At 37.8% G+C, this 14095-nt stretch overlaps 1 pseudogene; it reads left to right on the top strand.

The window, feature by feature from the left end:
* The window catches only part of LOC139043588 (sodium/hydrogen exchanger 9B2-like), a 54539-nt pseudogene extending 40817 nt beyond the window's left edge, over positions 1-13722 (top strand).
* The last annotated feature ends 373 nt before the right edge of the window (positions 13723-14095 follow it).

Below are 14095 nucleotides of genomic sequence, written 5' to 3'. Positions count from 1 at the left end.
AGTCTCGGGTCTGATCTCGGCTCCCTGGCTCCTCGCTGAGCGCTCACTGCTGAGTGCCTTCCATCCTGCCTGGGCTGCTGACCAGCGCACTGCTCTCGGAGCACTCTGGCCCCCTTGTCCGGGACAGAGCTCGCAGTCTTCACTCCGTGAAGGCATGCCACTGTGTGTGCACTGTGACCCTTGTCGAGCATCTGGGAGCTTGCCTGACATTAGCATTTTACAAACTGTCCCTTCACTTTTGAATGGTAACCTTTTTTAGCATTTAAAAAAATAAATTACCAAAGAGAATATTGTTTAGAATAAAGTTTATTTGATTTCTGAGTATGAAAGCGGTATATGCTTATTGTAGAACTTTGAAAAATTTTTTAAAAGTCAGATAAAAGGAAAGAAAAAATGATTTGTAATTTCTCCACCTAAAGCCAACAGCTCTGTAAACTATTTTGGTTTATTTCCTTTCATTTATTCAACAGGAAAATTCTCAAATATGCTTGTAGTAAGTTTCTTCAAATTGAATTTTATAGGTAAATGCTTTCTGTTGTCACTTGTTTAAAAGTCTTCAAAAATTACAACCAACTCATTATATTATACTGTCATGGGTGAAAAGAGGGAAGAGAATTAATCAATTTTTATTGCCACTCCGTATGGCCCTGTGCTAGCCAGTGAGGGGATATTCTCATTTATTCTCATCAAAAAAACCTTTGAAAAAATATTACCATTTACATTTTATAGAGACTGTAAGTCAGAAGGACTTAAATAACATGTCCAAGGTCACAAAATTAGAAAGTGGCACTGGGATTTAACTCAGGTTTGTCGACTCCAAAGTGACCAGAATATACCATCATTGTGCAGGGCACGTTTTTATGTTTCGACATCTATTCGAATAACATATAGCAAGTGTATTAAAAACATTATACTTCCAAACTTTGCAATTTCAGATTGTTTGTAAATTAATAAATGATAGGATAAAAAAATAAACAGTGAAAAGGAACCATATCATTTGGAATAGAACATAAAAGAGTAGTTTTAGCAACAGACGTCGAGGGGAAGACGGGTGCCCACCGCAAGTGGACGTGAGCCACTCGCGCAGAAGACAAGGGAGGGGGCCCGGCCAGTTCCGGTTACACGATTCTTCAGAAAACGAGGATGTGAGTCATGTAGAAAAGACCGTTATAAACCAAACAAATCATCTGTTTTTCTGCATTTGCCATAACTTTGCCTGAATTGCCAGCAGCCTGGCTGATTACATAGAAGATCAATGTAATCCCAAAACCCGGAGAGAGAACTGACAGCTTTTTTTTTCATATTTACCTCTGGTTAATCTCCTATGTATGTCTCTTTACACACACACACACACACACACACACACACGTGGATGCACCATAAGCTTTTTAAAACCAGTCTCTGCTATTTTAAATTATGCTGAAATCCAATATCGTTTCCTTAGGGCAGATTCTTAATGCTAAATTTTTTGGGTCAAATAACATGAACATTTTTAGGTTTTTGACACGTATTACCAAACTGGTTGCTTTCTAGAGTTGTATCCATTTACTTTTCCACCAGTAATATGTGAGGTACCTATATCATTACATCGTCATCAGCTTAGAATAATGTTTATCCAACTTTAGCACCACCTGGAAGTCTTGTTAAATTGGACTTGTGGACCCCACCCCGAATTTCTGATTTAGTTAGACTACGGTGGGGCCTGAGAATGTGTACTTCTGATCAGTTACCAGGTGATGCTGATGCTGCTTCCCTGGGGACCACACTTTGTGAAACACTGCCTTAGAATATTATTGTTTTTAATTTTTATCCTTACTGATAGTCAAAAGTGGTATCTTTTTTTGTTTTATGCCTCCTTGCTTAACAATAAAATTGAATGCTTTTTCATATATTTAGCTATTTGTATTTTTTCTTTTTCTTTGATAGGTTTTTTGTCCATTATCTCCTAAAGTTGAATGTACTGATTATATATATGATATTAGCCCTTTGTGCCTTTTTTTATTGTTCATTTTTAACACACAAATATCTTATAGTTTCACGTGGTCCGATCTATCAATCTCTTATTATGACCTTTCCTCAGTTTATTTTTTCTTAAAGATTCCTTTCCTAGTGAAATCTTACCTATGTTATCTCATTTATTCTTTGCAATAACCTTGAGAGGTAGATATGAGACCCATTTTACAAATGAGGATACCAAGGCCTAGAGATAGTAGATAGAGTGCCTAAGGTCACCAAGCTAATAAGTGGCAGAGCCAGGATGAAAACACACTGTTTGAGTATATGAAAATGATTTCCTAAAGACAGGGTAAAAAAACCTTCATTGAATCACTTATATGGCAGACACTCTCCATATCTTTTCTAATTTAGTACTCAGGCAAGTCCCTACTTCTGGAGGCACCAAATCAATGAGTCCAGGTTTTGGACTGCTTTTCCTCCTTGTTCCATGGTGTAGCATAGGGTCTGAGCACTCAGACTTCCTGGATTAAGCTCAGCCCTACACCTGAGTAGCTGTATGCCCATGTACAAAGTATCTGACTTCTCAGTCTTCGATTTCCATATCTCTCAAGTGGGGAATGATAATAGCAACAACTTCATAGAGTGGAGGATTAAGTGAAATAATCTATATAAGGCAAAGTGCTTAGTCAGAACACACTAATAATTTTTATGACTATCTCTGAGCAGCACAATGTAATAAAAAGAGCATAAAATTTAATCTATGGAAATTGGGATTCCAGTCCCAGAGATTCTACTGTCTAGATGTGTAATCCCAAGCAAGTCACTTACCTTCTCTAATACTCAGTTTCCTCAACTGTACACTGAAAAAAATAATAATAATCACTAAAGAATTATTGTGGCTATTATGTGGGAAAATGGAAATAAAACACTTGTAAACTCAGTGCTGTAGCTATATTGTTGTTGAATTATGCTTTGACAAGCTACAATATTTTATAAAATTTTGTTTGCGCCTGTAGTTTTCTGACATTATCTCATACTTTCCTGCTTGGTTTTCCTTATAATCTTGCCATTATTGTATTCAAATGCACTCACTTTTTTAAGGCCTTTTTCATCTATATTTTTCATCTGTTTTCAAATGCAGTGCTTCTTCTGATGACTTTAACAGCTACAGGATGTTTTTCTTGATATATTTTCAATCTTCTGAATCTTGAAATCTTCTCTCTAAGAAGAGAAGTGTCAGCTTAAGTAGATATTTAACTCATGATGAAACTTCTGTTTCTCTTAACTTTCTCTTTTTGTCCATAATGGAAAGTGATTTCCATTGTTGAAGATTCTTACTAATGGTGCATACAGATAGGTAAAGTGGCCTTAACTTTCAGTGGACACCACAGTCTTCATTCCTCTGAACTCATGTCTTCTTTTGTACTTAGCCTATTTGATGACTCCTTTTTCTTTCTTTTTTTTTTCCTGAGGAAGATTCACCCTGAGCTAATATCCATTGCCAATCTTCTTCTTTTTATTTTTGCTTGGGGAAGATTGTCACTGAGCTAACATCTGCACCAGTCTTCCTCTACTTTGTATGTGGGTCACCACCACAGCATGGCTGATGAATGGTGTAGGTCCACGCCTGGGATCTGAACCTGCAAACCTGGGCCACCAAAGTGGAGTGTGCCAAACTTAACTACCACACCACGGGGCCAGCCCCTCTATTTTCTTTATAAACAGATTCATTTTAGTTTTGAAGTTACAAAAAAACCCACAAGAAGGTACATTGTGGCTCCTCTCTCATCTTTAAGTTTTACAATATATAGGGCCATGTCTGATATTAAATTAGTCTACAGTATTACAATCAAAAACCAAATCGTGGGGCCAGCCCTGGTGGTCTAGTGATTAAGTTCAGCATGCTCCGCTTTGGTGGTCTGGGTTCAGTTCCCAGGCACAGATGTACACCACTTGTCTATCAGTGGCCATGCTGTGACAGCAGCTCACATACAAAATAGAGGAAGACTGGCAACTGATGTTGGCTCAGGGCGAATCTTCCTCAGCGAGAAAAAAAAAAAAAACCAAATTGTGGCCTTTGTCCAAGTTTAGAAATAAAAACAATTTGATAGAGAAAACTCAATATGCCTCTGCCTTCATTGGAGTTCTCAGTACATGAAATACTTTCGAGGACTTCTGTTAAGCCATTAGTCATGGCAACAGAAGGCTAAGTAACCTAAAATTAATAGAGTTGATTTTTGTTCTTTACAACTATGGATATCAGCTAAAGTCTGAACTTTAGCTATGATATACTCTAAAAACTAAATTAAAAAGTAAAATTTAAAGATATGTAGAAGGGTGGCATCTGGACCTTAGTTTGGCAGACGATTCACTGTCATTAAGTGATAAAGGATCTTGGACGTTATCTAATGTAAACCTCTCATTTTACAAATGAGGAAAATTAGGTGCTGAGAGGCGAGTGGCTTGCAGTTGGTGTGTGGCAGAATTTGAACCTCAGTCATGATCTGATTCCTTACGATGTGAAAACATAACTTTATAATGATATAGGAATAGAACTATATAAATAAATCAACCAACCCCTCATATACGGTGTCTTTAAACATTTATAAACTAAGAGGAAATAGAATCTTCACCTTAATAAACATACCAGAAATAACAAAAATTAAGAAAATAGGGAAACGAGGTAATCCTCCTTTGTCAAACTGCTGAGTACGTAAATGAAAGTATAGATCCTTAGATGTGTAAAAATGGTAAAAAAATGTTAAAATGTCGTTCAAAAACATAGATTCTTATTAGTTGATTGAAAAAATCTGTTAAATGTAAATTCTTAGACACTGTTAAGGGTACTGCTAAATTGCCCTACAAAAAAAGCATTATCAATTTGCTCTCCTACCAATTGCTTAGTTTCCTTACAGTCTTATAAATACTAGACATTATTAAAACTTTTTAGTGTTTTTTTCCAATATGATGGCTCCCCCCCCAAAAAAATATATGGTATATCATTTTAATTTGTGTTTCTCTGATTACTGAGTTTTAGTATCTCATGTTTTTTGGCCCTTGTGTTTCTTCTGGTACAAATTACTTGTGTGTATGCCTTGCCCATTTTTCGATTAGGTTCTATGTCTTTTTCTTATTGATTGGATATTGCTCCTTATTCTGTTACACATGGTACAGATATTTTCCCCTGGTTTGTCACCTATCCTTTTTTATGGTTTCTTTTGCCACAAAATATTTTCGTTTTATTCTAGTCAATTATGTCAATCTTTTCCAAGGGTTTTTGTATTGTGTGTCATAAAGTTAGTACTTATATCAATTAGGGTCTTAGAAGGAATGAGAAACCATATAGTAACTGGAATAGGGAAAGCTTATTATTAACCATACTAGGGATTGTCTTGTAAGATGTAAAGAGGCCCCTAAAGAATATAGGAATAGCAGCTATAAACCCCTAGGGCTGAGATGCAGCATCCGCTTCCACCTCCCCACCCCACCCCACCTACTTCGGCACCCAGGGCTGAGAATCCAAGCCTTGTTAGAGCCTTGGTTCACTGGATGGCAGAGAAGTCACCATGGTACCCTGCCTGCAGAAGTTGCTGGAAATCTACCCTCTAAAGGTGTATGGGGTGGTATGTTGCCCAGGGCAGTTGGCTATGAAATCACCCGAGGAGGAGGCTGGGGGCAGCTGCTGACCGCTGAGTGCTGCTGGCCGCCATACACCCTAGGAGCCTGGCTCTGGAGAAGCCACCCGGGCTGCAGGACCCGGTGCGGAAGCATCCTGCTAGGAGGAGCCACCGAACCAGACGAGCGCCTTCCTCTTGGAGTAGCTCTTGGGCGCCCTCTAGTGGCAAAATTTAATATGGTCCAGCTAGCAAAGGGGAAAGACTTAAAAGGGTCCAGCTCCATCTTCTTTTTTTTTTTTTTTTGAGATTTTATTTTTCCCAAGCCCCCCGGTACATAGTTGTGTGTTTTTAGTTGTGGGTCCTTCCAGTTGTGGCATGCGGGATGCCACCCCAGCATGGCTTGTTGAGCAGCGCCACGTCCACATCCAGAAATCGAACTGGCGAAACCCGCGGCCGCCAAAGCAGAGCGCGCGAACTTAACTACTCGGCCACTGGGCCAGCCCCTGGCTCCATCTTCTGCAGAGCAACAATTGAAAGGAGGATTTGGAGCCGAGGGGCAGTAAGTTAATAACTGGCACAGCACTTCACTATACCGGAATTTTATTTTTGTGCATGATTTGAGATAGTCATAAACAGTATTCTTTTATAATAAAATAAAATTGGAAACAACTTAAAGGTCTATTAATAAAGAAATGGTTGAATAAACTATGGTACTTCCATATCATACATTATTATGCAGCAATAAGGTGCATTTCTAGATATATGTATAAATATTACAAGATCTTTTAATCATATTGTTGAGTGAAAATTAACTATAAAGTAATACTAAGTATTATGGACACACACATCATGTATTCAGAAGTCGAAGTCCTCCTGAGATGACTTGATGAGATTCTTTATAGTTAACATCCTTTTGCAAACCAACACCAACGCACCTTATGTAATACCTTAACTGTTAGAAGTATCTTTATGCAATTTTTTGCTGTATTCTAGCTACCTTCTTATTTATAGATGCCACATAGATAAAGCCTATCTCAGGTCAAATTGACTCAGATTTCAAATTAGTAAAATTCTTAGATCTTCTAACTTCACATAATAAAAATCCCTGTATGTGTATGTGTGTTTCTTTTAGGCAGAGGTTGAAAAGATTATTGCAGTGGCCTGGGATATCTTCCAGCCCCTTCTCTTTGGACTGATTGGAGCAGAGGTATCTATTGCATCTCTCAGACCAGAAACTGTGGGTGAGAATTTCAAAGTAGTGTTTTTGCTAAAATCAACTTTTTATATTCAGTTGTAGTATCTGTAGTAGGTTTATATTTGGTGGTTCCCATTGTCACAATTATATAAAAAGTTAATACTGATCTTTTAAGCAGTTGGTTAGAAAAGAATGTTTGTCAATCTAAGACAGTAAATTTTATGCCTTAAATATTGTTGCTTGTAAAGAAAAGTGTCGCTCTTAACTACTATCAAGAAAATGCAGGCCTTAAAATTTTTTTCCAACGATAAGAATGTTCATCTAGGCTTGTCCTGATCAAGGGCCAGAATTTTAAAGATAATTAGGCAGTTCTATAATATGTATCCATGGGATAGAAATGTTTGTTCATTCATTCTTTTATTCATTCATACATTCAAAAGCCATCATATTAAAACTGTTGACTTTTAGTACCATACTCAAAAATTAATTTGTACACGTATACAGATGGTCCCCGACTGACGATGGTTTGACTTAGGATTTTTTGACTTTACCATGGTATGAAAGTGATATGCAGTCATTAGAAACCATACTTCGAATTTTGAATTTTGATCTTTTCCCCGGCTAGCGATATGCCATATGATCCTTTCTCGAGATGCTGGGCAGCCGCCAGTGAGCTGCAGCTCTAGTCACCACAGGATCATGAGGGCAAACGACCCATACACTTCTACCCTTTCTGTTTCTCAGTTTCAGTAAGTATTCAAGAAATTACATAAGATAGTGAACATTTTATTATCAAATAGGCTTTGTATTGGATGATTGCCTAACTGTAGGCTAATGTAAGTGTTCCTAGTACATTTAAGGTAGGCTAGGCTAAGGTATGATATTTGGTAGGTTAGGTGTATTAAATGCATTTTTTCTTTTTCTTTCTTTCTTTCTTTCTTTTGGTGAGGAAGATTGGCCCTGAGCTAACATCTGTTGCCAATCTTCCTCTTTTTGCTTGAGGAAGATTGTCGCTGAGCTAACACCTGTGCCAGTCTTCTTCTAATTTGTATGTGGGATACCGCCACGGCATGACTTGAGAGCGGTGCTAGGTCCACACCTGGGATCCAAGCCTGGGAACCCTGGGCTGCTGAAGCGGCAGGTGCGAACTTAACCACTATGCCACCAGGCCAGCCCAAAGTGTATTTTTGACTTACAATATTTTGACTTAAAGTTGACTTTCAACTTATGATTGGTTTATCAGGATGTAACCCCATCGTACATCAAGAAAGACCTGTACTCATTATTTCCTTCTTTTCTTGCATCACAGTATTATTCCGTCCATACTAGGGATCCCATCCCTGCCACCTCCTTCTAGATCTCACACAGAGTCTCCCCTTTTTCTGACACATCTTCAGATATCCTTGTCACAGCTTTCTCTTCTGCAGAATTGAAACAGATTTTAATCTCTCCTATCTTAAAATAGTATCTTTCTATTCTGACGCATGTGACAACATAGATGAACCTGAGGACATTACACTGGGTAAGATAAGCCAGTTACAGAAAGACAAATCCCGCATGATCCCACTCCTGTGAGGCATCCAGAGGAGTCAAATTCATAAGGACAGAAAGGAGAGCGGTGGCTGCCAGGGTTTAGGCGGGGAAATGGGGACTTGCTGTTTAATGGGTGTAGAGTTTCAGCTTTGCAAGATGAAAATGTTCTGGAGATTGGTTGCACAAAAATGTGAGTGTTTAACTTAATGCTGCTGAACTGTACACTTAAAAATTGTTAAGATGGTAAATTTTACGTGTATTTTACCACAGTCAAAATTTGAATAAATATATATACATATATATATATATATCCCTTCTTCATTTCACTTCCCCCCTCACCTACCACTCTCTCTCTCTCTTCCTCTTTTCAAACTTTTCTAAAGAGGTAACTGTGTCCCCCTTTTCCATTTCAACTCTCATGCCCTCCCTCAGAACATTTCAGCCCAGCTTCTGCCCCATTCCACAACCAGCCCCGCCCTCACCACGGTCGTATTGCTGGATACACGAAATACGTGTTAGTCTTGACTTGACTTGATCTCTCAGCAGCATTGGACGCTATTGACCTCTTTACAACACTTTTTACGTTGAATTTTTACATTTTCCAGTGCCCTCTGAGTCTTCCTTTACACTATATATGGCTTAAGTGCTGCTCTTCCTCCAAGTTCTTTCAAAAGATTTCTACACTTCACGCTGGGTATCATTTCTCTGAGCTCAGCTACACTCAGTGGCTTCGATTATAAACTATGTAATTGCAAAATCTTTATCTCGAATTCAACATAGCCAGTTGCTGCTTGGACATCACCACTTGTAAATCCCACAAAACTTGAGGCTCAGTGTGTCCAAGGCTTCCTCATCATCCTCCCCAGACTGCTCCCTCCTGGGAATGGGATCGTCCCTTTTGTATCTTGTACTTAAGGCAACAAATACTTTTGAAAATCTACCACGCTGGGAAAAATACCCTCCAATAAAGAGCCACAGAACCTTTTCATAAAGAAACCATGTTGCAGATTCACAATAGAGCATCAAGCAATGTCTGTCTGGTGTTTTACCAGCCTCTTGAACTTGAGAAAGTTATTTATCCTTTCTGATCTTCATTTTTTTTCAACTGTAAAGTGAGAATAATTACTCCACAGGTTGTAAAGATTAAGTAAAGAGATGCATTTAAAGCTTAATACAGAACCTAGCACAGAGCAAGAACTCAACAAATGTTACTTTTTCAAAAACCACCCTATTACCTAGTACTCACCTTAGCTTTGCCTTTCTCAGGTCCGGTAGCTTGCCTTGCCCTAGTCACAATCTCTTATTTTGCAAATCAGAATGAACTTACCTTTATCAGCAAAGGATTCTGAAGGACTGAACGAAGTAGCTGTACACATCAGCCAGGGTGATGGGCAGTCAGTGCACACACCAGTATGGGGAAACAGGTGTAGAAGCCAGTGTCTATTCTGACTGGTCAGTGCCCAGCCAGCTCTCTTCTGACTGCCTGATTGCCTCCATACTTGCTGATAAATATTTTGAATATCACCTCTGGTCTTATCCTCTGTAAAGAATTCTCAACCACTTTGATGAAAATATTAAGTTTTTTCTCTTCTGCGCCCTCTTACCGGTATATTTACACTGCACTCACCTTTTGGTTCTTTATGTTTCTGTCTTCCTCTGACTTTGGAGTTCATGGAGGCAAAGTCTGTACGTTATGCGTGTTTGGGTATCAGAACCTAGTCCAAATTCTGTTATGCGTAGTTATAGTTTAATAAATTCTTGTTAAATAAACACATGGGAAAAAGTGTGGTTCTTGCTATAAAGCATAAGATAAATAACATTCAAATCTCCTTTGTGGAAATTCAAATATATTTAGTTAATTTCTGGCTTTAATTTAGGGCAAATACCTTCTTTTAAACAAATGGTCTGATTGATCCTTAATATTGATGTTTTGACAAATTATGCCTAATCATTTTTGTCTTTTTAATTTTTTAATGTTTTTAGATTATTTCTGTTGATAGAATTTTGAATCAATAATCAGGAGATTCCATTTCTTCCCCAGTATTTCGTTATGTCTAAAAATTGAGTATTTCTTACAGGCCTTTGTGTTGCCACCCTGGGTATTGCAGTACTGATACGAATTTTGACTACATTTCTGATGGTGTGTTTTGCTGGTTTTAACATAAAGGAAAAGATATTTATTTCATTTGCATGGCTTCCAAAGGCCACAGTCCAGGTAATGATGGATCTTAACTCCTATTTCAATATGATCCCTTAAAATTTTGAATAAGAGGGCTTGTCCAAATTTGGTGAACAAAAGTAACAAGTTTGATTTATGAAAAGAATTTTTACTAATCTACTCTAAAAGTTTTATTTTTGGTATGCTGATTCCTTTAATATGATGGCTCATTTAAATTTCTTTAGATCTCCAGGGTACAACTGAAAATCCAATAAATCCCTATGTTACTAGAAAGCAGTAGTAGAGGGAGGGAAGAGTTTGAATTTTCATCAGTCAGAGCTCTCTGAATCACCTAGAGATTTTTCGTTTTGATGTCTTCTAAGAAGAGAGTGAAACAGAAATAGCGCGGCCCATGTTAGTGTTTGGAAATACTTCACTGTCAATATGATTGATGATCAGTTATGCTCAACCTCGGTCTTTATATATAATGGAGAAAGATTTATTGAGAAACAACTCAGAAAATGCTTTATTGATTTCCTAGATTATTAGTTAATATTAAATTTTTCAAACTAGCTGTACTTCCTGTCAGTTGTCTCAATCACATGACCCAAAATCTGTGCACTCTAACAAGGCACTAACAGGTGCTTGAAATTATTGACCATGCATTTGGTAGAATACCTAATTAAATTAGAACTGTATAGATTATCATTTGTTGCAAATAGCCCTGATTGTATTGTATATTTTCAGACTAATTATAGCAAACAAGATCTAACTGTTGCATCCTTGATTATTTTGCAATTATTTAAATATGTAAATTTCTATTTCATGAGATGAAAATCAGATATTTTTAATTTAGGAAACTTTGAGGGTTGTGTATGCTCTGTAACTATATGCCAGATTTGGTGTGGCTATAGGTTTGGGCATTATCCCAGAGAAGTTTTTTTTTCATCAGACTTTGAAAGATGTCTGGGACATAATGGCTAAGAATACTGTGAGGTTTATATGGTACAATAAGTGGAATAGTTTCTCCCTCAGTGTCTCCAGCTTCTACACTACTTCTGGTAACTTTATTAGGTAACTATCAAAATAATTACTCTAGTAGCTTTGGTTTGAAAGATTTGTTTCTAAAGGTTAAAATTTGAAAGACAGCACTTTCCTGCTGTCAAAGCAAATTTATAATAAGGAGAAATTATCTTGGATGTGGTGAATAATGTATGTACTGTGAAGCAAGTATTGTATGGAATTTTCTTTTTTCTTCTTTTGCCACTGCCTAAGAAACAAGACTTTCTTGTATGTTTTTTTCCATATTAGTGTTCTTCAAACTTTTTGGTCCATGACCTGCTGTAAGAAATATATTTTAAATCACAATATATTTTAAATCAGCATACCTACAAACCTCAAAACATACACACACAACGGAGAACTGAAAGAGAAATATACATTGTAATGAGTGCAGTTCTTGCCAAGAATTCTTGAAATGTTGAATTAGTTATGGTACAAGGAACCTGAAATAACAAAGAGCCCTCACATACAGGGACTAAGTGAGATAGATTTTTCCTTCTCTCCCACCAGCAGTCCAGCATGGACACTCCAGAGCTGGCAGGGTGACACTGTCCTCAGCATGTGCCTTCCATCAGTTCACCATTTCTCATCAGGGGGAAGGGGAAAAAGAATGATGTGCAAGTGTCCATTTCTCTTCAGGGAACAATCCAAAAGTAGCATTTATCACTTCTGCTCACCTCTCAGTGGCCAGAACTTAGATATATAGCTTCATCTAGTTGCAAAGAAGGATGAAAAAAAGTCTTGGTTTGGACAGCAATGTGACCAGCTAACACTCAGGAGTTCTAGTTTAGAAGGGAAAAGGGGCATTCAGATATTTGTGGGCAATTAGTAGTCTCTGCCATTGTGTCTCATCCACACCAGCATTCTCTCTTCTGATTCATTGTCCTAGAGGACAACATTGTTGTGTTTTGTGGAATAAGGGAATAACCAGATTGATTAATATATTATTTTCCCAAGTGCACTAATATGGCATTTTGCCTCTAAAAGAAAATGAAGGTTTTCATAATACTTCCCAGTAGACAAATTTTAAATAAAACATTTCACCAAGACCTAAGGCAAAGAGTTCACCAAATACCTAATAAGATTACCTTCAAGTTTTGACAGTGCCTACCACTTTCAGGTTTCTTTATGTTTAACAATTAGTTTAGCTCTATAGCAATACATATTCTTATGTTTTTTCATTTAAAACTTTGCCATCTTCCAGTAAGTATCACTAAACTTTTTTTAAAAGATTGGTATCTGAGCTAACATCTGCTGCCAATCTTCTTTTTTCTTCTTCTTCTTCTCCCCAAAGCCCCTCAGTACACAGTTGTGCATTCTAGTTGTGAGTGCCTCTGGTTGCGCTATGTGGGACGCCGCCTCAGCATGGCCTGATGAGCGGTACCATGTCCACCCCCAAACTAGCAAAACTCTCAGCCGCTGAAGTGGAATATGCAAACTTAACCACTCGGCCACAGGGCTCACTGCACTTTTTCATCTTGTTCTTTTTTAATTCCAGATTCCTGAAGATAAAAGAGTGAGATGACCAGTGACTTTCTTTACTCATAAGGAATTTAGTATACAGAATCGTCTTATAGTCAATTATATCATGAGGCTGTATTTACCTTGTGTTTTGAAATATATTTGCCTGATATTTTTGTAACCCTGCCTTCTGCAACTAAGTACATATGAATCACCATCCCTTCCCCATGCCAGGGCAGGAGAATTTTCAGAATACCAAAACCAATTGCAGTACACTTTGAAAGAAAGAACTTTCTTAGTTGAACAAAAGAACAAGCAGTTTGTTTTTGCAAATGATAAAATAATTCACCTTTTTTCTATGTGCCTGTCTTATATGCCTGTGTCCAACTTTACCATTAAACTTTTACAGGCTGCAATAGGATCCGTGGCCTTGGACACAGCAAGGTCACATGGAGAGAAACAATTAGAAGAATATGGAATGGATGTGTTGACAGTGGCATTTTTGTCCATCCTCATCACAGCCCCAATTGGAAGTCTCCTCATTGGTTTGCTGGGCCCCAGGCTTCTCCAGAAAGCTGCACATCAAAATAATGATGGAGAAGTTCGAGGAGAGCCCTCTGAAGAAGTTTAGAGGTGAAAAGAGAGAATGCTAAATATATGATTAGAAAGCTGTACCAGAGGCTGCTTTTATCAAGATAGATATTGAAATATATAATATTTAAGCTTAAAATGTAACAGAACTTAAAGTGTGGTTATTTCTTTAAACAGCATTTTCAGCCATTACCCTTTCCATGTAGGTGGTAATGTTCTACATTTCTAGCCTGATTTCTCTATCTTCTTCTTTTTGCTTCAAACACTCCATCATTATCTTAATCTGTGTGGGGAGAAATACTCTTTAATGTACTACCACGATATCAGATTAACAGGGGAAAGACCGAGTTCGGTGTGGCGTTCTGCTGGCCAACAGCTCGCTCTGAGTGACTGTTGCCGCCACAGTTTTATGATGCGTGGCCACCTAGCCTCTCATGCCTTGAGTTGTTTTTGGATCCTCTTTTCTTTTTAAATACATTGTAATCTCTCATCAGTTTCTCCCCTCGCTTTCCCTGTTAATCT

The sequence above is a fragment of the Equus asinus genome, unplaced genomic scaffold (genome assembly GCF_041296235.1).
Source record: "Equus asinus isolate D_3611 breed Donkey unplaced genomic scaffold, EquAss-T2T_v2 contig_3, whole genome shotgun sequence".
Taxonomy (NCBI): Eukaryota; Metazoa; Chordata; class Mammalia; order Perissodactyla; family Equidae; genus Equus; species Equus asinus.
This window is presented reverse-complemented; position numbering and strand designations above follow the sequence as displayed.